General features: G+C 39.5%; 1 protein-coding gene across 2 annotated transcripts in view; it reads right to left on the bottom strand.

Moving 5' to 3' along the window:
* The window catches only part of PTPRD (protein tyrosine phosphatase receptor type D), a 1,010,945-nt gene extending 984,630 nt beyond the window's left edge, over nucleotides 1-26,315 (bottom strand). For both annotated transcript variants that reach the window (XM_039543118.1, XM_039543120.1), the window contains exon 1: nucleotides 25,776-26,315. The gene's annotated coding sequence lies outside the window, so the exon portion shown is untranslated. The remainder of the gene's footprint in view (nucleotides 1-25,775) is intronic.
* Between the last annotated feature and the right edge of the window lie 309 nt (nucleotides 26,316-26,624).

Here is a 26,624-nt window from a genome sequence, read left to right as displayed (position 1 = left end):
AATCAAAAGACAGGGATGTCAGCTTATTTCTCAAAGCAGTTGCTCTGTTCAATAAAGCGAGTTTTTCTGACTAAAAATCTTTAGTAACAACTAGAGACTCTATAAAATGCCATAAATGCCCAGTATCACATTTAGGATTCAACTGTTTTATGGTAACAATTGCTACTTTGCAGCTCAAAACAAAACAAAAAATGCCATAGTTAGATGTTTGGTCTAAACTTATGTTACATGGAAAACCTCAGATGGTCACATCTCTGAGAACTATCCTAACTGGATGAAACAGGAAAGTATTCATTTTATTTTTTAAATGAATTATTCACTAATAAATCTGGAAAACGTTGCAACCTTCCAACAATAGTTATCACTAAAAACAGTCACAGGAGCAGCTTCACAAATTTCATTCCGGGATTCTGAGCTCATTATCATCCTCAAAGTGTGATTTTATCTGATGATAATTAGCTTCCTTGGAATATTGCCTTAAGGTCTTTAAAGCTTGATGTGTTTTACAATTCTATATTATTTAGCGTAAAACTAGAACTCAATCTAATTATAGCACATGTATTTCTATTCTACTAACATAGAACATAGAGCTGGACATTACTCACATGAGTAATTCTATTGACTTCAGTGAGGCTACTCACAATAGTAAAGTTAAGCACATAAGCATTTTCAGGATCTGGACCTATGTTTTTAATAGATTATACATCCATCTCTGTATAATTTGCAGATTATTTTTTACATGTTTAAAAAGATTCTACTCAACCTCTCATTATGCATACACATCTCCCCTGGTCACTAAGCAGAGTTACATGTAGGTACTGACAGGAGACTGGACCCACTAGTGCTTTGCCAATACATCTATTTAGACATTGCTTCTTGAAACTGCTACAGATCTGGATTTTTCTATTTCTTTAGGTTATGTCCTTTGCACTCGTTCAAAATTCTGATGGTGTTCCCTGGTGACAGCTCTGGTACTTTTTATCTGACAGTACTTAACCTGCTCTAAGATTTGTTGCCCTGAGCTCTATTAAGATTATCAGATTTATTATATTTAGTAGTTTCTTCTTTGTGCCTCAGTAAGCTTTTCCATACATTACTCTCTCTGAATTACTCTTCAATGGTTTATTGTCTTGTCCTGAAAACGACTAGCATTTGTTTATTGGGTACTCCTGATTTGGGAAAATTGTTCTCCTTTATGAGTATCTTTCTCCACTCTTCCCCCACTTCTTGTATAAAGCTAATGAATATTTCAAAGAGACAGGGAGGAAGTTGTTCATGCACAGTATTTCAGATTCCAGTGTTTGTTTATTATGCATTCTATTTGCTCTTGGAATTAGATTACAGATCTAGGACTATAACATTACTATGCATTCAGCATGGGAATTAGATATTTGAGTGTGCACATACAGCAATTTCCTTGCATCTCAAAACATACCACTGCCATTCTTAGTCAATATGTACTTAAAAAGAATCAAATTAAAAAACTAACCATTTCTATGAATAACAACTCAAAGGTAAAACATTTTAGCCCAGCCTTCTATGATGCAGCATTGAATGAATCAAGAAATGTAAGGCTGGAAGGGACCTCGAAAGGTTACCTAGTCCAGCACCTTGCATAGGGAGGGGGCCACAATTAAATCTAGACCAGCATTTGTCCAACTTTTTCTTAAAGACCTCCCATGACTGGGATTCCACAACCTCCCTCAGAAGCCTATTCCAGATCCTAGCTATCCTTTATAATAAAAAATATTTTCTTAATATCTAACCTAAATCTCCCTTGTTGCAGATTAAGCCCATTACTTTTGGTTTTACCTTCAAAGGACATGGAGAACAAGTGACCACAGTCCTCTTTATAACAGTCCTTAACATATTTGAAGACTTATTAGGTCCCCCCTCAGGCTTCTTTTTTCCAACACTAAACATGCCTATTTTTTTAAACCTTTCCTCATAGGTCAGGTTTTCTAAACCTTTTATCATTTTTGTTGCTCTCCGCCAGGCTCTCCAATTTATTCCCCATCTTTCCTAAAATACAATGCCCAGAATTAGACATTGCACTCCAGCTGAGGCTTCACCAGTGCCGATCAGAGCAGGACAATTACCTCCTGTGTGTTACATACAACACTCCTGTTAATACACTCCAGCACGATATTAGCCTTCTTTGCATCTACATTGTTAATACCCATTTGTGATCCACTATAACCCCCAATCCTTTTCAGAAGAACTACTGCCTAGTAAGATATTCTCTATTTTATAGTTGTACACTGGTTTTTTCCCCTTCCTCAATTTAGTACTTTGCACTTGTGTGTACTGAAAGTCAACTTATTGATTTCAGACCAATACTACAATTCATCAAGATCATTTTGAATTATAATCCTGTCCTCTAAAGTGCTAGCAACCCCTCTCACCTTACTATTATGTACAATTATTAAAGCATGCTCTCTACTCCATTAGCCAAATCATTAATTAAAATATTGAACAGCATTGGACCTAGGACAGACCCTTGTGGGGCCCCATTACATATGTCTCCCCCCAGTTTGAAGGCAACTCATTGATAAATACTCTGAATATGGTCTTACAACCAGTTTTGCATTGATTTGTAGTAATTTCATCTACACCACATTTTCCTAGTTTGCTTGTGAGAATGTCATGTGAAGCTTGGTCAAAAATCTTACTAAGATCAAATGATGACATCTACTGCATCCTCCCAGTGACTCTGTCAGGGAAGGAAATCTCAAAAAACTCATACTCAAACAGAAAACAAATCAGACCAAGCTATTATAACCCAGTAACGGCATCTTTTAGGTTTGCAGAATATATTACTATCACATCATCGAAGAGGCAAGACGACAGATTTTGAGATTTATTCAGTGCTAAAGATACACTGAAATTTTAAAAAGAATTTAAGCTTCTCCAAATCCAAGAATAAACAGTGAGGAAAAGAAGAAACAGTTGTTAACCCCAAAATTAAGTTGTAAACCCCATCACATCTTTTCTCACTTTTAGTCAGGGCCGGCTCCAGGGTTTTTGCCATCCAAAGCAGCAAAAAAAGGCCGTGATTACGATTTGTGGCAGTTCGGCAGCGGCCCTACCACCGCCACTTCATTGCTCGGCAGCAATTCTGCGGCGGGTCCTTCGCTCTGAGAGGGAGTGAGGGACCCGCCACCGAATTGCCACCGCCGAACCAGACATGCTGCCCCTCTCTCTTGTGGCCACCTCAAGCACCTGCTTGCTGGGCTGGTGCCTGGAGCCGGCCCTGCTTCTAGTACTAAAAATGGGCATATGGTTTAGTTCTAACTATGGCTGTCAAGCAATTAAAAATTAATTATGATTAATCACACTGTTAAATAATAGAGTAGCATTTATTTAAATATTTTGGATGTTTTCTATATTTTAAAATATATTGATTTCAATTACAACACAGAATACAAAGTGTACAGTGCTCATTTTATATTTATTTATGATTACAAGTATTTCCACTGACCGCCCCCCCAAAATAGTATGTTTCAATTCACCTAATACAAGTACCGTAGTGCAATTTCTTTAAAATGAAAGTTGAACTTATAAATATAGAATTATGTACCAAAAAAACCTGCATTCCGAAATAAAACAATGTAAAATTGTAGAGCCTGCAAGTTCACTCAGTCCTACTTCTTGTTCAACCAATTGCTCAGACAAACAAGTTTGTTTACATTTGCAGGAGATAATGAGGTCCGCTTCTTGTCTACGTTACCTGAAAGTGAAAACAGGCATTCTCCTAGCACTGTTGTAGCCAGAGTGGCAAGATATTTATGTGCCAGATGCGCTAAAGATTCATATGTCCCTTCATGCTTCAACCACCCTTCCAGAGGACATGCGTCCATTTTGATGACAGGTTCTGCTTGAAAACAATCCAAAGCGGTATAGACCAATGTATGTTCTTTTTCCATTATCTGAGTCAGATGCCAAAAGCAGAAGGTTGATTTTCTTTTTTGGTGGTTCGGGTTCTGTAGTTTCCGCATTGGAGTGTTGCTCTTTTAAGACTTCTGAAAGCATGCTCCACACCTCATACCTCTCAGATTTTGGAAGGCAATTCAGATTCTTAAACCTTGGGTCGAGTGCTGCAGCTATCTTTAGAAATGACACATGGGTACCTCCTCTGCATTTTGTCAAATCTGCAGTGAAAATGTCCTTAAAATGAACAACATGTGCTGGGTCATCATCCAAGACATCTATAACATGAAATATATGGAAGAATACAGGTAAAACAGAGCAGGGGACATACAGTTCTCCCCCAAGGAGTTCAGCTGCAAATTTAACTCATTTTTTTAACTAGCGCCATCGACATGGAAACATGTCCTCTGGAATGGTTGCTGAAGCATGAATGTTGGGCATTAATGAATGGGCATATGAATGTTTAGCATATCTGGCACATAAATACCTTGCAATGCTGGCTACAAAAGTGACATGCAAATACTTGTTCTCACTTTCCAGTGACACTGTAAATAAGAAGTCAGCAGCATTATCTCCTGTAAATATATACAAACTTGTTTGTCTTAGCAACTGGCTGAACAAGAAATAGGACTGAGTGGACGTATTGGCTCTGAAGCTTTACATTGTTTTGTTTTTGAGTGCAGTCATGTAATGAAAATAAAATCTACATTTGTAAGTTGCACTTTTGCTACTACAGTACTTGTGAATTAAAAAATACTATTTATTTTATCATTTTTACAGTGCAAATATTTGTAAGAAAAATAATTTACACTGATTTCAATTACAAAACAGAATATATATGAAAATGTAGAAAAACATCCAAAATATGTCAAATTTCAATTGGTATTCTATTGTTTAACAGTGTGATTAAAGCTGAGATTAATCGCAATTCAGTAAAAAAATTAATCGTGATTTAAAAAAATTAATCGCATGAGTTAACTACGATTAATCGACAGCCCTAGTTCTAACTCTTCCTAAATGTTCTGAAATGTATGAATACATTTTTTCACTGATTTCTGGGGTTCAGATGGGATCAGAATTGCCAAAATGCACAAGCATCTGTTTTGGCAGTATCTCCAGCCAAGAGTGGAAGTAGAAATGTCAAGAATCTTACAAATGCCTGTTTTGTGAACTTTCCTGATCAGTTACTCCGATTCAGAATGTACCAAATAGCTCTAGAAAAGCATACTAACTTCCGGATGCCTATCTAAACCACTCCTAACTTTTGGTTACCATTTGAGGTTCAGCTATTACTAATAAATACTCAGGAGTGAATGTGGATTAAACACTGCTTACATGTCTTCTTTCACCTGTTGAACCTAAGACCATTTTCATTTGTTGCCTTATCATCATAGTATATGAACACCTCTCAAACAATTATATTTCATCACAACGTTGAGTTAGGCAGTTTCTATTTATTCTTTTTTTACAGATAAAAACTGAGGCACGGGGAGATTAAATGTCCTTCCCAAAATGGCAGTCAAAAATTGAACTCAAGTCTTCTGAAACCCAGCTCTGTGCCTTAACCACATAACCCAGACCTCCATATTCCTGACCTGAATAGATGATAAAAGCAAAGGAGAGGAAAAGAGAAGCTCTCAGAATAAGACTAATACTACCATGGAACCATACAGCACTTTATGTTTATCTATCAACACCTTTGCAAGTTAGGTAGGACTGTCTCCATTTTAAGGACATAGGAACAGCCATACTGGGTCAGACGAAAGGTCCATCTAGCCCAGTATCTTCTGACAGTGGCCAAAGCCAGGTGCCCCAGAGGGAATGAACCGATCCATCCCCCATCGCCCATTCCCATCACTTTATAGGTGATAAAGCTGAGACATCTTAAATGGCTAATGTTATGACATTAAGCAAGTCAATCGCAAAGCCAGGATTAGAACTCAGAAGTTCCTGCTTCTTACCCTGTCTCAATCCACACTGCATTTCTATGACACATTCCTTGTTTCAGCAACTGCACTATTCGTACTTAAAAAAACAAACATACATCAATCTTAGTATTTTCTAAAGAGCCCATCTCTGTAATATACAAGTGCTCTTCTACATCTTCAAAAGGTTTCATTGCTGAAGATCAATCTAAGAAAACCTGTGATAGCATTTACCAAAGAGGACATACCTTGTCTTCAGTAACACTAAAACTGTTAAAATATCTCAGCCTACGAGAGAGAGAAAAAACAGAGCTTCTATACTGTCATAACTACATGCAAAGTGTATGGAATCTGGCCTTTTTTGCTTGATTTTTTTCTTTTAAACCCTCTCCCCTCACACACCATTCAGCAGCAAAAGACAAGAGAACGACATTCTGGAGAAATGAAGAAAAAGCAGTGATATCAAGAGGGAAGAAAGAAAGGAGACTATGGTAACAAATCTGGGCTAATTGACCTAAAATGTAACAAAACTCCCCTCAACCTGGGAAACTAAACCAGCAATCACCACCTGATTGCTGCTGGCTTCCTCACAAAAACAAAAGCAAATGGATAAGGATATGAGTATTCCCTATCTCCTAGAACTGGAAGGTACCCTGAAGGGTCATCAAGTCCAGCCCCCTGCCTTCACGAGCAGGACCAAGTACTGATTTTGCCCCAGATCCCTAAGTGGCCCCCTCAAGGATTGAACTCACAACCCTGGGTTTAGCAGGCCAATGCTCAAACCACTGAGCTATCATCCCCCCACTCTTCCTCCTTCGCCCTCACCCATTATGTTTTCCATTGACCTAGCTATCACCTCTCAGGGAAGTGGATTATCTATGCAAACGGAGAACCCCTCCTGTTGGCATACATAGCGTCTGCACTGAAGCACCACAGCTGCACAGCAGTAGCTCTACAGCTATAGCTTTCACGTGTAGACAAGCACTAAATCAAAGGTCTGCTCTGAAAAGTGACTGTAAAAATGGCAACACAGGGTTCCACATTTATTGTGTCTCATGAATTTCTGTATCAAAAGTGCTCAGTTTACAAATGAAAAGATTTTTTTTCCCCCTAGCATTCATCTCTGGAAACCCTGATCTTTGAGACTCAGGCTTAGATTCCATCACCAAAGCAAATTAGATCCCAAATCACATCTGTGGAACCCTACTTCCTTCAGTGGGGTTGCACAAGCATTACTGAGTAGAACTTTTATGAACAGTGATAAAAACGGATTTGTTATTAAAGTCAGCAGCTCCAAATACACAATTGGAACAGATCTGTTAAGTAAGAAGGTGCCATTTTAGCAGTCATTGTTCACAGTATACTACACTTAAAGGATCCTTGATAGGACAATTTAATGCATCACATTTTTCTGTACAGTGAAGCCATTATAATGCTAGCAGATATGCATTCTGGGCTTGATCTTGTGAAGTATTGAGGGTACTCAGCACTTTGCAATATCAGTCCCATTACACTGAAAAAGTTATTTTGCATATGCAATAGTTCATTTTTTACAGCACAAAATTACACAATGTTACAATTCCTCTCCCTCGCCTTTCTCCTTTCCACTCTACTCATTTATGAAGGATCTGACTTCAATGTGGAAAAAGTTCACTCAAAGTGACCCTTTAGGTGTCAAGTTTAATCCTTGAACAAACTTCTACCATACAATAAATAGGGGGTTAATAATTAATCATTTGGGAAGCCCTGAACTTCTAGAGCCACAGCTATAATTAAGGGGAGAAATCACTATTTTAAAGCATATCTACAACTATACTTTTTGGATAGTACTAGAGCAATGGACAGTTGCATTTGAAAACTCTACCTTATAAAGACTGTCTACTCAGAAGGGTCGTCCGTTCGCTATGACGACTTTTGGATGGTTTGACAATTACCTAAATATGCTATTTTTCAATATAAGCATGCTTAAAGGGAAAAAAATGTGCAGAGAGCAGGATTAAAGTCTAGAGAGTTAACCTGTTTTTAATGTTTGGCAGGACCAGTTTACTGCTAGATTAGTCATAACAAATATGTAACTTTGACAAGGGGGTCTTTTCATAGCTGCCGTGTTCTCTCTCTCCCCCTCCATCTTCTATTTCAAAAAATTATACTTGTATCCAACTATGGCATTTTCCCTCCCACACCCCTTTCCCTGATTTCTCTCTCATGTGTTTTAGATCTACAGAAGATTCCAAAGGCAGAATTAATTTGCTATGGAAATGAAATCTTTTGTATCATCCTTCTTCTTAGTCACTTGGCCCAGATCAAAGATGTTTAGGCACCTAATTCCCATTTAAATTAATGGGAATTAGGAACCTAAATACATTTGAGGATCTGGTCAGTGGTATTTATTACCTCAGTTAGTTTAAAGTTTTGTCAGCAGGATATGGTGGTTTGTTCAAAACCACATTTTATAAAATGAAAGTGTCATTTAATAATTAAATATATTGTCATGGGGTGTATTGAGACAAAAATCTCTTCATTTACAAATTATTTTCTTTCCACCCTTTTAGACTTTCCCTATGAACTCACGGCCAAATTCTTTGATAGTATAAATGCATGCAGTTCTACTGACTTCAAATAGAACTGCATCCTTTTGTGCAAGCAGAGAATTTGACCGTAGGTGTTCATCAGAAGAGGTACTAACAACACTAAAGCTGGACATATTGGGTACCAGGTGAGCTTCTCCATAACTCTACCCATTATCCATAGTCCTCTTTTTAATTATTTTTGTAATGTGCTCATGGAATATACACGCCTAATAACCATTATTCATCCATTGTGCTCAGATTTAGGAACAGTAACAGTGTGAGCTTTATTGCACTAACCCATTAATGCAGTTCATCCCTGTTCTGTAAAGGTTACTGTTGTATTCATTTAGATTGACTATAGGGGTCCAAAGATGTTAATATAACCCAGTCATTGTTGAATATTCAACAGTGTTAGACAAGGTTTGGTGTTTAGTATATGGAGACCTCAGCCTGCTTAGCACCATGGCAAACACACCATTCAAAATCTTTTTAACCTTTTATTAAAGATACAGAAAGGGAAAACAGTCAAAGCATTTCAAATATAAAGTATTAAATAAGGCTTTCATTTTAGCAGCATCCTTTGCTATTCCTTTTAGCAGTAAAAAGAGTTTTTAGATGTGGGGGGGAGGGGACACCTTTCTTTGACAGTCTCTTACATGCTATTAAAAACCACAAGAGACCGTTGTCCACCACTAATTCACTCAAAAATTTTAAAAGTAAAGTAAAGTAAAGTAATAGTGTTAAACATCTTTGAGTGAGATCCAGTGCCTCCTACATATTTCCTTAATAGGAATCACTGATTACTATTAATGATCTGATGAAGACCTAAGATTTTCATCTGAATAATGAACTTGATAACTGGCATAAATAAGTATAATCTCAATATCTACACAAATGACATCCAAAATGGAATATTGCCTAACAAATTACTGGCAAAACAACAGACCTGATTCATATCATTAACTAGTATAAATCAGGAATGGGCTATGATAAAGTCAGAGGAGTTATATTCTGTTAAACTAATAGGAGAAGCATCAGACTCAATATTTACAATAGATCAAAGTCTTCTTATTTTTAGTTACCAGAAAGATGTGGTGTACGGTATTCTTCATCAAGACTTTTAAAAAATAAAACAGGAGAGAACAAGGTGAGTGAGATACTGTGCATTTAAGAAAATATATATTTTTAAAAGTGTAAAGTGAAATGTGTCTAAGATGTGATGCAATTTTTTATATGGCAGATGCTATTGACAGCTCAGGGTGGCTTGTCATGATATGATGGAAATGCTGTGTGTATTGCCAAGAGTTTTCTGGAGAGCACTTAAAAAAAAAACTTGTTTCTCTTGAGGGCATTATTAAACTGAGGCTTCTAAAAATTTTAGACAAGTGTCTATTACATGCACATAAAATCACCATTTTGAATGTATAAGCAAAAGACCATATGACTTTCCAAAAACAGGAAGAGACTTATTACTGTTAGGTCTGCTATACTCAAGTTTAATTCCACCTGCTTAGTAGTACTCATTAAATCCATCATTCAAGGTGCTGCCTGCCAAGATAAATCAGTTTATTTTCTGCTCTTCATATATTGTCACAAGATAAATTATTATTTGATTGTGTACAAGCTAGTCTTTGTGTGGTATGTCAGTCTGCCTATATCTCTACTAACGTAGTCTAGACTAGTTTCTGATTAATATATAAAAGATTAAAGATCTCACTATTACTCATTGTTTTTCATCAAGGAAACTACTCAAAAAGGTAAAAAGCATTGCTCAAAATCTCAAGAAATATTTTAAGTGCATGTTTCTTAACAAGAAATGAAAGTGATTTATCATTGAATTTCCATGGTAATGGATTTTCCAAATGCCAGTTTCATGTTCAATAATTTGGTCCCCAAAGTGCTGCTGGCACTGCAGATTGTGTTGATACAGTGGAGGCCATAAAGGAGGAGTGTAAAGCTATGATTCATTCAGAGCTGATCTCCACAGAAGATGTATAAGTAGCAATACCCTCCCTAGAATTTCAGAACAACGTGTCAAAAAGAGTGGGCAGTTTACAACTAACAGGGTGTGGTAGAATATATTTGACAATTTACAAACAACATGCTGTCATGGATGATCATAATTTGAAATTCCAAACTGAGTGTTGCATGGGCTAAACTTTAAGGTGCATGTTCTGCATTATAAATGGAAGACTGTCCATTTTTGTGGCTTCATCTAAATATTCTCTCTCTAGTTGTAGCCACAGTATGAAACACATTTGTAGCTTGTGGATGCAGGAAGGGGAAGATGTTAATGTCCCTGCTCATGCTTGTGGAGAGTATGAGAGAAGTGTAAGCCCCTCTTCACGCACCTTGGCTTTTAAGGAGGGTTATGAGAAGAGAAGAAAATTCCTGGTCTCTCTACAGCAAGTGGTGAAATGTGAATCTATTGATACAGACAGACTTGATAGGATCGAGAACACTACTGTTCGTGCAACCAATTAGTTCCTAATCAACCCCTAATGTACTGTACAGAGAGGATGACAGTGTGCAGAACAAATGGAATAGCATACAGTCAAGAGTGAGTAGGTGTGAAAGAAAGTCTGGGGGTACGTCTACACTACGGGACTATTCCGAATTTGCATAAACCGGTTTTGTAAAACAGATTTTATAAAATCGAGTGCGCGCGGCCACACTAAACACATTAAATCGGTGGTGTGCGTCCATGGTCCGCACTGTGGGTAGCTATCTGGCATTTCGGGTTGAGATCCCAGTGCCTGATGGGGCAAAAATCATTTGCAGACGCGCATAGCACAGCAAGCATGACCCTGCTCTCAGCTCCATACGCAATCGTGGATGTTTTAAACACGTATATGCTGAACCAGGACCTGCGATGACAGTGATGAGACGTGGACACAGAATTATCTCAAACGGAGATCCTGATGGTAATGGGGCAGATTCTATCCATTGAAAACAAGCACTGACTGGTGGGACCGCATTGTGTTGCAGGTGTGGAGCACTTTCATGGAACTTGTGACTTGCTTGCCCCCCCCTGAAACGCCATAATACCAAGATGAGAGCAGCCAATCAATTTGAGTTGGAAAATCTACTGTGGGGGGGCTGCTGTGATGCAAGTAGCCAGCAATCACTAAGCTGCTGCTACGAAGGTTGTGACTCAGGCCATAGTGGATGGCTTTGCTGCAATGGGATTCGATGGAACCCATATCCCTATCTTGGCACCGCAGCACCAGGGCACTTTTCAATGGTGCTGCAAGCACTGGTGGATCACAAGGACGTTTCACAAACATCCATGTGGGATGGCCAGGAGGCTGTTTAAACGGCTGCAGCAAGGGACTTACTTCCCAGACCAGAAAATAACAGTTGGGGATGTTGAAATGCCTGTCGTTATCCTGGGGACCCAGCCTACCCCTTGATGCCATGGCTCATGAAGCCATACACAGGCAGCCTGGACAGTGGTCAGGATCTGTTCAATTACAGGCTGAGCAAGTGCAGAATGGTGGTGGAATGTGCATTTGCAGACCTCAGCCAAACCAATGTCCCTATGTTTATGCTGCTTGCTGTATTCTCCAAATCTCTGTGAGAGTAAGGGGAGACCTTAGGCTGAGGCAAATCACCTGAGCCAGACACCAGGGAGATTAGAAGAGCACACATCAGAGAAGCTTTGAAAACGAGCTTCATCAATGGCCAGGGTACAGTGTGACTGCTGTGTTTGTTGATGAACACTTGATTGACTCAGTCCTTCGAGTACAGCTTACTTATGCAAATAAAGTCACTCTCATTTAAAAGCATGAATTCTTTATTGATTCATTATAAAAAGTAAGGGTGTGCTTTGGGAGGAGGAAAGGAGGGATGGAGAAGGCCATTAAAAAAATTCAGAGTAACGGCATCCTTCTGGTTGGGCTGTCCACGGGGTGGGTCTGGGTGAGGAGGCTAAGGAACATGGTGAGGGGAGGGTGGTTATACAGGGGCTGCAGCGGCACTCTGTGATCCTGCTAGCATGTCAGTTTGATCACGCAGCAGCCCCAGAGTTGCATCCCGCCACCGCTGATCTTCCTGCCGCCACCGCTGATTTTCCTGCCGGTCTTCCTGCCGCCACCTCTCATCTCGGTTGTCCCTCCTGTCCTCACGTTCATCCCTCCTGTCCTCACGTTCACTGGCCTCTTTCCTGTAATTTGAAACCACGTCCTTCCACTCATTCAGATGAGCTCATAATATCCGAGAACATCTCATCTCGCGTCTTCTTTTCCTCCGCCTTATCTGTGCTAGCCTTTGGGATGGAGGAGGCAGCTGCATGAGGGAGATAAATATTTAGAAAGATACATTTTACAGAACAATGGTTATACTCTTTCACAGTGAAAAGCACTATTCACCTTACACAGCACATGTGATTTCCTACAAAGTCGCATTTTTCATCTTAATAGTGACTGCTTGCATCTCTGGGGTTACAGATCTCAGACACAGGTCCAGGCATCAGGATTCAGCTTCATGCGGCCATGGTAAGCCACTGTCTCAGTGATTTACCCCCCCAACGCATGGCTAATACCACCGCTAGCTCCTGCTAATCAACAACCTTCCTCCCCACCCACTGCTTGTCTGACCAAACAGAAAAGATCATCGGCATTTCCAGGAAAGTGTTTTTTTGCTGCATTCCACGAACCCAGTAGAAAAAAATGCACCCCCTTACTTAAATTCCTGATTTTTAACCAGGTTATCCTGAACGATATCACTTTGCTGAGGATAACAGAACAAGATAAAGCGGATGCTTCTTGAATGCCAGCAGTCACAATGATACCTGATTACTTGCTACATGCATGGCATGGTAAAGTGTCCTACCATGGTGGAACAAGGAGGCCTTGCCCCTTGCAGACCTTCTGCAAAGGCTTGGAGAGTACCTACAGGAGGAGCATCATCGATGTCCTGGGAGGATTTCCTCTCAATCCCCGGACATGTTAACAAACTTTTGCATCCCAAGTCCTCTGGGCAAATCAATCATTAAAAAGGCTTGCTTAAAAACACTGTTTGCTATTTGCACATTCTCTGGAATAGTTGCTTGTGAGGGCTGGGAGCAGGTGATAAAAGCTCCTGGCTGCTGGGGTCACGGAGTGCTGTGAGGTCTTCCTCTTCTTCTTCCTCTTCATCTTCCCGTCTGCATAATCCTCAGACATGGCAGAGATTACAACCCCACCTCGGAATCCACGGTCAGGTAAAATTCCATGCAGCTCATCATAGAGCGGCATGTTTCCTTTTTGCTTTTTTGGTTTTCTGGTAGGCTGCTCCCTAACTTTTCACTCTGCACTGCACGGAGTCCCTGCTGTGGCCTTTAGCCGTCATAGCCTTAGAAATTCTTTCAAATACTTTTATCAGATCCATTACCTCTCCATGCTGGGGCTCTTTTCGATTCTCAGGAGACAGCATTGTTAACTGTGCTGATGAGCTGTGCGTGGTCACCTGTGATGATGAGGCCAGTGCATCCGAGTTGAGAATGCTGTCCAGGAAACCATTTAAAGAGCCATTAAAATCGATATAAGGTGCCTAGTGTAGACCAGGCTTCAGTGAGTGATCGGACATGTGGGGGTTGAGTGTGGGGAGCTGGAGCGCTGTAGAAGAATGAGTGGAGGTACAGTTGGCACACTAAAACCAGAGATGACTGTTTATATGCATCCAGTGTATGAGGAGAAAGAGTGAGAACTGCTAAATGTCATTGCTCCTTCTGAAAATGGCAGTTTATGCTTAAAAACTTGAATACAAATCAGCCCCAAATAGTTTTCAGTAATATTTTGGTATAAAACTTGTGTCCAAAAGAGCCAGTGAATATTAAGTTTGCCAAGTGGTGATATAATTAAATTCTTACTGTAGTGGAGACTTATAATTAGTATCCAGTCATGACACCCATTTATTTATTTTTGCACAATTTATCTACCATTCACTTTAAATACTTACTATTCTAGGGACATGGAAAGTTGTCTGCTCCTTTTGCCAGTGACCTAAAATATTCACCCTAACCTATACCACTCACTCTTTATGCCCCTTCAGTGCAGGGTTAAGACATAGGCACTACTCGCCCACTGGCAAGGACCTGGAGTCATATGATTACATCAGACACTTACCTCAAAGAGTTTCTGTCCCTCATGATTGTGAAAAAGGCTTCAATACTTGACCCGACTGTAGCTTATGCAGAAATGCCTGTGAGAATCTATATGAAACAGCTCAGAGATGTGAACTGTCGTATACATCTCAATAGGGTGTTAACTCCAAGGACTACTGTGACACACGCTAGTGCTACCTGTGGTTGCGAGTCACCTCACAACTATCTGCTTGTAGCTCAAGGAAGTCTTGACTATGCCTGCATAATTCAGCTCCCTGAAAGTAACAGCCTTTGGCCACACAAGCACTGTCTGCCAGGTCTCTGCAGATCTTGCCTTCTCTGGGCAGACTAGTGATAGGCACACACCAACACCGGAGTTGTCAAGGTCCCTTTTCAACAGGGTGTTCTGTTTGAAAACCAGACGCCTGCCAACCCTAACTTCAGGTGGGAGCATATTTGCTACAGAAAGCCACCATGATCAGCTGGGAAGATGTTTTGTGAACTTTCCACGCCAAACAGGAAGTCGAATTTCAAAAATTCCCAGGGCTTTAAAAGTGGAGAGCTGCATGCCTGTATATCGGGTTGCAGGGCAGCAGAGTTGAAACTGCTGACTACAGCAGTCATGATGGGCATTGTGGGACACCTCCTGGAGGCTACTTAGGGCAACACAAGCAAGATCAGTGTCTACACTGACATTGAGTCATTTTATCTTCATCACAAAAAGCTCTATGCCGTTCGTATAAGTGGTTTTACTATTGATAGGCGCAGCATTGTGGTGTGTACACCTCCACTGTTTTGTTGATGAAAGCTGACTTTTGCTGACAAAACTGTGTATTGTAGACAAGACCTAACTCTCCTGTACAGAGTTCTAAATCAGTTCAGTATGTTAGTGTTTTTTCCCCCCTGTAAGTCATAGGTTATTAGTAATTTCCTCTTACCGTTTCTGAAGGTTTGTTTTTGGGGATAAGTGATCTCTCACTCACAGGGCTAATCCCTCAATTTATCAGGGGACCCAAATCGATATGTATATATGGCAAACAATAAGAATCAACCAAAAGCCAATGGAGAACGCTAAAAATGAAGGAGCCACACTTTAGGTGGCAGAGTGTGCATTCCTGAGTCACTGGTGACTTTGGCCTCAGGCTTTGTAAAACCTGAGGCATCTACCAGCAGCTCCAGAGCACACACTTTTATGTTAGATAATGCTTAGAAATGTAGTTTAGCAATTTTGAATATGTCATGAAACAAAACAATCCTTAAACTGGGATGACCTCTTCATGGGAGGCAAGTCAAATTGAGATGTGGAAGCTGATCCCTCGGGATTGGATCCTTATTGTTTTCATTGGCTTTATTACACTATTTTACACTCAGGTCCTTCCTTAATGGAAGCCTTCTCACTTCTTCCAGGACACTCATGCAATATGACATAGTAAGAGTCTACCCCAGATGCATTTTAAGCATTGATATTTTTTGAAAATCATATAACCACAACTGTGGTTTATTACCTCAATTTTGTAAGTGCTCCAAAAAGGAACCATCAATTCATCCTTAAAAAGCAGACTGTTCGTAAACTGGCCTTCTGTACACTTAGACAAAGCAACACACTTGTGTGTTTTTTTCCAGCTCCTAACCAAAACATCATCACTTCTTTAAAAAAAACCTCTGAATTTAATCCCATTTCAGGCTGATTGAGGGGATAATGCTGATAATGTAGCCACAACAACTTGTCTCATGCTGTGGAGACAGCATCAGGAACTATGCAGATTCAAAAGGAGCCACTTGTGATTTGCATTTCACAACTGCGGCTTCATGGCACCCAGTGAGTTACTGTATAGCATAACCTAGGAAAAGAGTAATCCAAAAACTGCAGGGAACATCATCCTATAGCCAGCTGGAAATAACAATGGGAAAACATTCAGAGCCATCTCCATGCTGCAAACCAGCAGGATTAGTTGTTTTGCTGAACAGCTACAAAATCTTTTAATTACTGAAGAATATAAATGGTTGTGGCAAATGAATCAAGGTAAACAATAGGACACTACCACTAGCAATATAATATTTATGTGGTATTTTGAAATTAGGAAAATTCTAACTGTGCCCCATTTTTCTTTATTTCTTGGCTACAGAAGCACGTTTTCTATATTTTATATCTCTGTTCTCAGTACTCCTTACATTTATCCCAAACGTATCACTTCTCGCCTCTTTTTTCTGCCTTGTGCCTTCTGCAGTGTTCACCCTTATTGCAGTTGTCTGTCTTCATTCACCAGGTTCCTCTCTCTTGCTTCAATACTCTTCTCAAAAATCCATCTCTTCCACTTCATTCCATTTCCACACACACACACCCCCAAAAGACAAAAGTTTTGCCGACGCACAGGGCTGTGTGAATGACAGCAAAAGTGCTGACAAAGTACCGACAATGACCATTTACACATGCTGACTTTTAGTGACGAGGCTGTGTCAACACAGCCTTGTTGCTAAAAGCTGCATGGTATAGAGACAAACCCTGAGATGGCCCTGACCCTTCAAATTAACATGTGGAGAATCATTCACCCACAGGGAGGCTCATTACAGTTAAAGGAGTCTCTCAGGAGCATAGAGATCACGTACTGAGCAGTGTAGGATTTGGGCCTATGTTTGTAAAATACAATGTATGTTAATATGGCCATACAACTATTTTAATATAATTATCTTGACCTTATCTATTATTTTATTTAAATGACCTCTGACATATAGTTACATTTTTTCTGATAATGGGATCAAAACATGACCTCTTAATTCTTTCTGTAAGTTAAGAGCACTTTATTTTTTTTTCCAGTGCTCACATTCCTGTGCTACTTTTAAGTACAGTCTAATTTTCAGAGGTCCTGAGTATCTGCATTTTCCAAGGGAATCAATTAACATTTTGGGTACACCACATCTCTGAAAATACAGCCAGAAAATGCAGGAAAAGATACTTAGGCCTTGGGTACACTTGAGAGTTACAGCGCTGTTGGTGGCTTTATAGCACTGTAACTCACTCCCCGTTCACACTGGCAAGGCACATACAGCGCTGTACCTCCATGGCTACATCACTGCTTGTACTCCACCTCCTCGAGAGGAATAAAGAGCATAGCGCTGCTGCTGCACCACTGGGGCGCCAGTCTAAACAGGGAATAATCTTAGTACGCTGCGACTGACCTCCTGAAGCTTCCCATAATCCTTTTAAGTAAAGGTTCTGCTCTTTGTTTTGTTGTGATGCCTCTCTTTGTTTTGTTGTGAACTCCGGGCTCTGGAGCTGCTTATCAAAAAAACAAAACACAGCTCCTGTTTGCTGTGAATGAGCAGAGGCAGAGGTGGAACGCCCACAGCTAGTGTTTGCTTGAAGAGAGAAGCAGCGCGGGGTTGGGGGGCGCGTTTCGGAGTGGCTGCTTATCTGGTCTGTGAGGAAAAAAAGCTGTTTGCTTTCAGTGAGTGAGAGGGGGTGGGGGAGGGGGTCGGAACTTGCAAGGCAGGGAGCTGACACACTGTCAGCTCCAAAAATCCACTCTCTCTCCCCCCCATGCTCCCTGTCACACTCCACCTCCCCCCTTTTATAAAGCATGTTGCAGCCACTTGAACGCTGGGATAGCTGCCCATAATGCACCGCTCCCAATGCTGCTGCAGATGCTGCAAATGTGGCCATGACAGTGCACTGGTAGCTGTCAGTGTGGACAGACTGCAGCGCTTTCCCTACTCAGCAGTACGAAGACAGGTTTAACTCCCAGCGCTGTACAGCTGTAAGTGTAGCCATACCCTTATACTCCCAGGACAAAATCAGATGAACTGTGATAATTCTCAAAGTTCTTTAACAGTTATGTCCACAGTCTTAATTCTGCATTTGTGGATATTTCAAATTCCACCAGTCCAATGATGCCATTGTTTCCATTGTCATGTACTTAAAATGGGGGGGAAAGTGGAGTTTGATTAATCTCTCCCCTCTCCTACCACAAACACCTGACAGTGAAAGATAATGAAAACATGATGATGTGGTATAAAAGGTATTTCCTGCCACAATCTGCGTAACCACACAGTCATTCCAAATTGGTGGCAACACCACTTTAAATTACAGCAACCAATTACCTTCTCCATCCCCCAACCCTATCACCATTCCCTTCCCCCATCCCACTCCAATAGATGCAGATAAAACCATTTAATGTCCATTAAGAATACCTAACCCAGTTGCCAAAACACAGGCCAGCAAGTTAAGTTTTTTTTTCCTGACTCTCCCAGACTCACAGTGTGATACTGAGCAAGTCACCATCTTCCTCATCCATGGAAAAAGGATTTTATGAGTATTACATTTATGACTGTCAAATATCTGATGACTGGAACTGTCTGTATCCCCATGTTCACTCCTTTTTCAAAAGCATGATAAATTTTGTACAAACTATGCCTTGTAAGGTATCATCTGAAAACTCATGATTTGCTGATCTTTTCTGTCCTGGTAAAATATGTATTGAGGTAGGTAAGCCAGTCAGACTGCTGAAGCATGCGACAAGAGAAACTTTCGCTTTGAATTAATTTAGCTTAAGTTTGGTATTAGTGCATTTACTTTTAGTTTCTTGTAACCAATTCTGACTTTTATGCCGCCTTAGATTTTAAGTGATTACAAGTTTCTGTAGTTGACAAACTTGTTTTATGGTTTTATCTAACCCAGTGATTTGGGAAACTCCATTTGAGATAAGATTTGTGCACATTATTTTCTATTGATACAATGACAAACTTTATATGCATTTGTGTTGTCCAGTAGAGGGCTGGGCAGTACAAGATGCATATTTCTAAGGGAAATTTGCTGATGTTGCTCTGCAGTGTAATTCAAGAATGGCTGGCCATAGCACTCATACAGTATAGCTGGGAATAATTTGCATGCTGGAGGCTGTGCATGAGCAGACCAGGACTGGTTGCTCTCACAGCGAAGCAGTGTAAAAGGCACTCGAGGTTGGAGAATTGAGGGGACACAGCTGTTCAACAGTCCAGATTGTACCCTGGGTAATGTCATAATGAGCTATTATCTTTCCTTTCCTCAGTCCTTCTAACAATGGTGCATTCATATATAATGTTTCTGTTCTTTCCATTAAGGGTCTTGTAACTTATATGTCAAAGAAAGATCTGTGTACCAGCATCTACTTTTAAATATTTACCAACTTTTTTTTTAGGGGGGCGGGAGGCAGGGGTGCGTCTCTTTCCGTTTACAGCTGTCTGAATGTCTATGAGGAAAGTTTACTTAAGTTTAATATTTCAGCAGGATGTTCAAAGCATAGTTTTTTTTACCCCGATTTTCATGAACTAATTTTAAATTTACTCTGTATATTGTAGACTAGGTCCCATTTTCAAAAGTGACTTAGGTGAAATTTTCATCCTATATTCTCAGCTGGTGAAAGTCAGCACTTGCTCAATTTCTGTAAATTGATAACTCTATTGGATGAAATGGAGATCTAGCCCATTATCATTTTTTGGGGGTGTGTGTTTTTTTGGGGGGCACACAAATTCAGGCAAAAACTATCAGAAATGTAATTATTATAATAAATATTTTATATAGTATTCAATTACTATTGGAATCAATAAAAGGTGAAAAAAATCAGACAAGACCATATTATACTTCAAACAGCTCTGACATCTCCACAGAAAACTAAGCAGTAAGCTAGCTCTGAATATAGGAAATACCTGAATCCTCTACCTACCATAGTGAAATTAGATTCTGAACTTTAGTGAAACCATGGTGTAAACAGCTTTAGAAAATGGTAAACCAATATTTGGGAGCCATATTGTTTATCACAGCAAGTGCTCAAACCTATTTACAACTGGAAAAACATACCAGGTCACACATACACACAAACAAAAGCCAATCAGCAAAACTGAATAATTTAAAAGGAACATGTTTTGTATAAATACAGCACATGATTCAGCATTGAAATATGCAGAACTAGACAAATTGTATTGAGATATTACCAGAATGGTGCATCACTTTAAAAAATATTGGACAAAGCAGAAGCAAATAGTCATTGCTTGAAGGTTTTTGTTTTTGCCAGACTGTTTGGGAGTAAGAGAAACCACTTCTAAAATTTTGCAAACTGAAATTCAGGGGGGAAAAGAAATAATGGGCACATAGAAAAGACATCTAGTTTTAAACACTACACACCCATATCAAACAAACCACAGATGCACAAATTCCTGACAGTACCTAACTCAGTTAACACTGCTGTAAAGTATGAATTATTGTACCTGTGCTACTTGAAGAAAATTAATTTCAAACATGATGCAACAGTACTGCACAAACATTTCAAAGGAACCAACAACACTTCAAACTCTAATCTCTAACATCAGAATTCAGTTTTGTAACCAATGGGATCGCTACACTTATGACAACTGGTGAAGAGTTCAACAAAACAAAAAAAAATTAACAACAAAAAAAAAAAAAAAAAAAAATAAAATGTAAAAGTAAAAAATAAAACATAAAAATAAATAAAACCTAAAAATACAACAACACATGATGGGGCTATACATGGGGGAGTAAGGAAAAGATCTTGGCGAAGAAAATAGATAGTTCTTCTGAAGATGTGATCCAAGACAGAGGCACGAGTCAAAAAAAAAAGCAAAAAGCAAACAAGGAATTAAGGATCATTAAAAAGAGGATGAGAATATAGAGAATATTATATAAATCCATATATATATCCTGTATGCTGTACTGTGTACTACTGTGTATAACTGTAAGAATAAAAAAAAAAAATTTTTTTATGATAAAAGAGATAGAGGTAGAAGAGAAAAAGATTAAAGAAAAGAGAGGAAAGCTTGGAAAAGAGAAGACTAAGGGGGACATGATAGAGGTATATAAAATCAGAGAAAGTGGTGAAGGAAAAGGAAATATATATTATTCTATACATACAAGAATATAGGGTCACCAAATGAAATTGATAGGCAGCAGGTTTAAAAAAAATAAAAAAAAAGTTCTTTCTTCTTCACAGCACACACAACTTGTGGAACTCCCACCCAGGAGGTTGTGAAGAAGGCTAAGACTATATATATTAAAAAAAGGAACTGATAAAATTCATGGTGTAAGTCCATATATGGCTATTAGCCCAGATGGAATGGTGTGGGCCCCTGTCCGCTCAGAGAGAGGATGGAGGATGATGGCAGAGAGAGAGAGATCATTGATCATTGCCTGTTAGTTTCACTCCTCTGGGGGGGCATTGGCTGGGCCCACGGGGTAGACAGATACTGGGCTAGATGGACCTTTGGTCTGACCCGGTACGGCCTTTCTTATGTTCTTAAGAGTCGAGGAAGAGTTCATTTGTTTTGAATACCACCAGACTCAAGAACAATGGACCAAAACCTCAACTTGCATAAAGAAGCGTCACTTGATTGGAGCCAATAAGCTATACCAAATTAGTTAAGTCATAGGCAGACTGCAAAGAGCTACAAAAGGATCTCTCAAAACTGTGTGACTGGGCAACATAATGGCAGTTAAAAGTCAATGCTGATAAATGGAAAGTAATGCACATTGGAAACCATAGTCCCAACTATACATATAAAATGATGGGGACTAAACTGGCTGTACTCTTTCTTGAGTGGTATCTTGAAGTCACTGTGGATAGTTCTCTGAAAACATCCACTCAATATGCAGTGTCAGTCAAAAAGTGATCGGAATGTTGGGAATCATTAAGAAAGGGATAGCTAATAAGACAGAAAATATCATACTGCATGCAGATCTGGTCGCCTCACCTCAAAAAAGATATATTGGAATTGGAAAAAGTTCAGAAAAGGGAAACAAAAATGATTAGGGGTATGGAACGGCTGCTGTATGAGGAGAGATTAATAAGACTGGGACTTTTAAGCTCAGAAAAGACATGACTAAGGGGGGATATGATAGAGGTCTGCTTTGTCCAAAATCATGACTGGTGTGGAGAAAGTAAATAAGGAAGTGTTATTTACTCCTTCTCATAATACAGGAACTAGGGGTCACCCAATGATATTGACAGCAGGTTTAAAACAAACAAAAGGAAGTATTTCTTCACATAATGCATAGGAACTCCTTGCCAGAGGATGTTGTGAAGGCCAAGACTATAACAGGGTTCAAAAAATAACTAGATAAATTCATGGAGGATAGGTCCATCAATGGCTATTAGCCAGGATGGGCAGGGGTGGTGTCCCTAGCCTCTGTTTGCCAGAAGCTGGGAATGGGCAACATGGAATGGAACACTTAATGATTACCTGTTCTGGAGCACCTGGCATTGGCTACTGTCGGAAGACAGGATACTGGGCTAGATGGACCTTTGGCGTGACACAGTATGGCCTTTCTTATGACTCAGCCCCAGTCCCTGTGCTAACTTACAGGCTTTAACAACCATCTCTCCTTCATTCTCCCCATGCTCCCTGGAGCAGCTGCATGGGAACAGAGAGCAGAGGGGTGCATGATGGTGTACAGAGGGGATGAGGAATGAGGATGGAAAGCAAATGATGTGTGGAGAGAGAAGGATAGAAAGGAACAGGAGTGTCCGGAGAAAAATCTTTCAAAGCTCATGGAGGTGTTCAGCACTTTGTCGGCAGGAAAGATCAGAGGGTGTTGTATTATGCTTTGATTTAATGCTGCAACATTTAATCAGAATGAGGGAGGTAACTTAGGAGAAGAAGAGGAACAGCTGAATAAAGTATAGCTGGCACGCGGGCTGAATACCTACTGCTTTTTAATATAAGCCTTACTGGGGTTAAGACGCTAATGGCCACTAGACTTAGCAACATGTAAAACAAGACCCTTGGGGAGATCAGAGATTCTTTTATTGCAAAAAGGCCTTTATAAAAGTCATCACTGAGACTAGCATATTACCAAACCAGCTGCTCTGACTTTGGAACAGCATAGATCTGCTTATGGGGTGGCTCCCATGATGGATGCAAATAATATTCATTTGACTACTCCCTCTCCCCGCCCCCATGTTTTTACCCCATGAAGAGTCTTCATGGGCAAAGCTGTACATAACAGCTTGGCAGACTTCACACCTCATTAGCAGCAAGTTACACACCCTCTAGAACATGGCCCAATTATCCTCTTATTCTCCCCACTCCCTGTTCCCTGCAAAACAAAAACAAAAAAACCCACCAAACATTTTTCTGTATGAAGTACATGCTGGATTTACACCCTCAAAAATAGCAGTGTGAAGTCAGGCTACCCCCAGCCTCTCAAAACTAGTATGTGTTCCTGGCTATTTATGTTCCCGGAGAATGAAGGGTTATCCTCTTTCCCTGGAGTTAATTCACTGTTTTTATCTTTCTAAGCACTACACAGCAAATACACAAAGATTTGTTTCAAAACTAGGTGATCCTGAATCACTAAAGAGAAGCTGATGGCAACAATAGGTGTTAACTGTTGCAATAAAATGAGTTCCTTTATCTGATTACTAGTACACAAAGTTATCTTTACTTCTATATTTACAGATTTGCTAATTAAATTAATTCAGAAGAGCCCTGTGTACCCTGGGAAAAAGGCAATGGTATTGTGATTGTGCGAGATTAAAATCGTGCTAAAGAACAAAGCAATACATGAACTGTATAATAAAATACTGAACCATGCAGCAGCACTTTGTTTGCTCAGAAGATAAATAACAGACTGAATTCTGGAAGTACAGCAGCAAAAATTCAAGTTTTCTTAAATATAGGAGTACACAAAGAGAGCTGGGATTCTAGCTGCTATGGGATTTCAATGGCATTTGGGCACCTAAATCCCTTAGACTTCTTTGAATAAATGTTAAATTTAACATATACCCTGTTACTGGAGACATCATCATACCTATACATGTAATGAGTTTCAAGTTCTTGAGTTCTAACAATACTAAACAAGAGGGACTCAGAGGAACTTAAAACCAACTAAAAGTTTGTTGCCTTTTTTTTTTAAGGTATATTTTAGAATGCTTCTAAATGTAGTCTATCAAATAAAATTACTGTAATCTTTTAAAAACAAAAACATTCATTTCAATCCCCTTAGAAACTCATGTGAATTCAGGGATACAATATTTTTTTTTTATCATCAAGAACAGTAGAATATATTCCTCCCTTCATCAGAGTTGTTAAGAGTACCCTAACTTAGAACTTGGTGTCCCCCTGAATAACTTGGCTAAAAAGAGACTACAACTCTCACAATAGTTATCTAATAGGAGTGGGAAGCTGAAAATCTTTCTTAACAAGAGTAATACTGACCCAAAGGACAGAATTAAGGATAGTCAAGTATAGTTATGTAGTTTTTAAGTTACAATCAATTAAATAATGCAAAATGTTTATTCAAAAGTACGTTTGTTTTTAATCGCTCTCTCCTACCCTTTACATATTGATTGTCTAACTGGACCATGGTCCAGTAAGTTAATTGGGCTCAATATAAATAGGGGGGGCCCAAAGACATGCACACACACCTAGATTTGCACTTTGTGGATAATCTCACTGAAGTCAATAGAGCCACTCATAGTGTAAAAAATTAAGCTTGTGCTCAAGCCTTTGCAAGATAAGGGCTTTAGATTTGTATGCTCTCTGGGACTAACATTAGACCTCCTGTGTGTTTATGCATTCTGTATAGGAATGATACCCTGATCCCAGTCATAAAACCTTTGGTTGCTATAGTAATTTTATTAATCATGTACGTTTTATTCTTCATGCCTCAGTTTATCCACACATGTAATGACTGTAACAGCCACTCCACACTGAGGTTTTAGGAGTCCTAATGACTATAAAACTATTTGAGATACTTTTATAAAAGTGAGACACAAAACACACATCATAAAAAAAGCAGCACCATAAAACAAAAACAAAAAAAGATATGATGCAAAAATTTGAATTACTATTAGGTTGAGTAGTTAGACATGCAAGTGAATATGAGAAACTGTTGCAGAGTAAAAGTATACCTAGAACCAGTTGATTTTTTTAAAGAAGCAAAGCAAAACAAATTAATCAAACATATTGCAGTAACTCTTATAAAGAAAAGGGGGGTTCTTTATATCCTTCTATTTTATTTGATTGTTTAAAAATACTTCTGCTGGAGCTCTGTCCCCCCACCCGCTCTTTGGGAAGGTGGGGAGAAAAATAATTTATGTTTTATTTTTCACTGTGGGAGTTTGAAGTACCTACATGTTAATAGCACTTAACACTCCTTCTCTCTCTCTCTTTGTTCTTCCAAATCACTGTAGCATTGTCTTTCTATCTCTTCCCCAGAAAAAAAAAAACAACAGGAAAACCATTTGTATTTTACCCTTACCTATAAGAGTTACTTACATTATGAACCTTGAGGTAAAACTCCAGTAGCTTCCTCCTCCTTTCTTGAGCCTCAAAGCATGAAACACTTGTTTCCCATTAGCCACACCCTTCCCCCACACACTGGCCAGCACAGCTGTAGCTAATTTGAAGACTCACAGGTGCAGCAATAAGCGCTCAACAGCACTAACAGATTGTGGCTAATTTTGCAGTAAGAAATACCTGAAGCTCTTAATATGGTGTTTGAGTCAGGCAGGCAAGATAGTATATGAAAAGGCTTTAGCATAGCCTGAGGGACCTATAGCCTAAGAAAAAGGTTTACTTGCCCCCAGTTACTCTTGTTCTCTGAATATATGACCTTCACAGACCTGAGCAAGTAGTCATTCTAGCAGACCACTGACTGAATCATTACTGAAACTAGCATCAGCTTGATGCAGTATCAAAAGAATAGAGACTTGTGAAGCTAGCAGCCCTACAGCATTCAAATGAAGGGACAACATTGGACACAAGCCCTTTCAGCTACTATCCCCCTAGCTGAGTGAGCCCTGAAACATTCAGGCACAAGAGGTGGGATCCAAAAAGGTACTTAGGGCTCTACACAGGTGTCATTTGTAAAAATCACTAATGTATTGTGCATTAATTGGTCCACATAGACCAGCAGGGTTTACATGGACCAATTAATGCACAACGTGTGATGCACCCTTCACACTCTCGTAAGCAAATTACCTTCCATGTAGATAAAGCCTTAGGTGCTTAAGTACTGTTTTTAGGCAACACTGCCATCCACAAAACTTCTGCTGAGCTGCTGCCTATTTTTGTAGGTGCCTAAACTCACTCTGCACCTAATGTTTGCAGGGAAAATTCCCTAGG

The sequence above is a fragment of the Mauremys reevesii genome, linkage group 6 (assembly GCF_016161935.1).
Source record: "Mauremys reevesii isolate NIE-2019 linkage group 6, ASM1616193v1, whole genome shotgun sequence".
Lineage (NCBI taxonomy): Eukaryota > Metazoa > Chordata > Testudines > Geoemydidae > Mauremys > Mauremys reevesii.
Note: the sequence above shows the minus strand (reverse complement) of the source record. Positions and strands in the feature narration are given on the sequence as shown.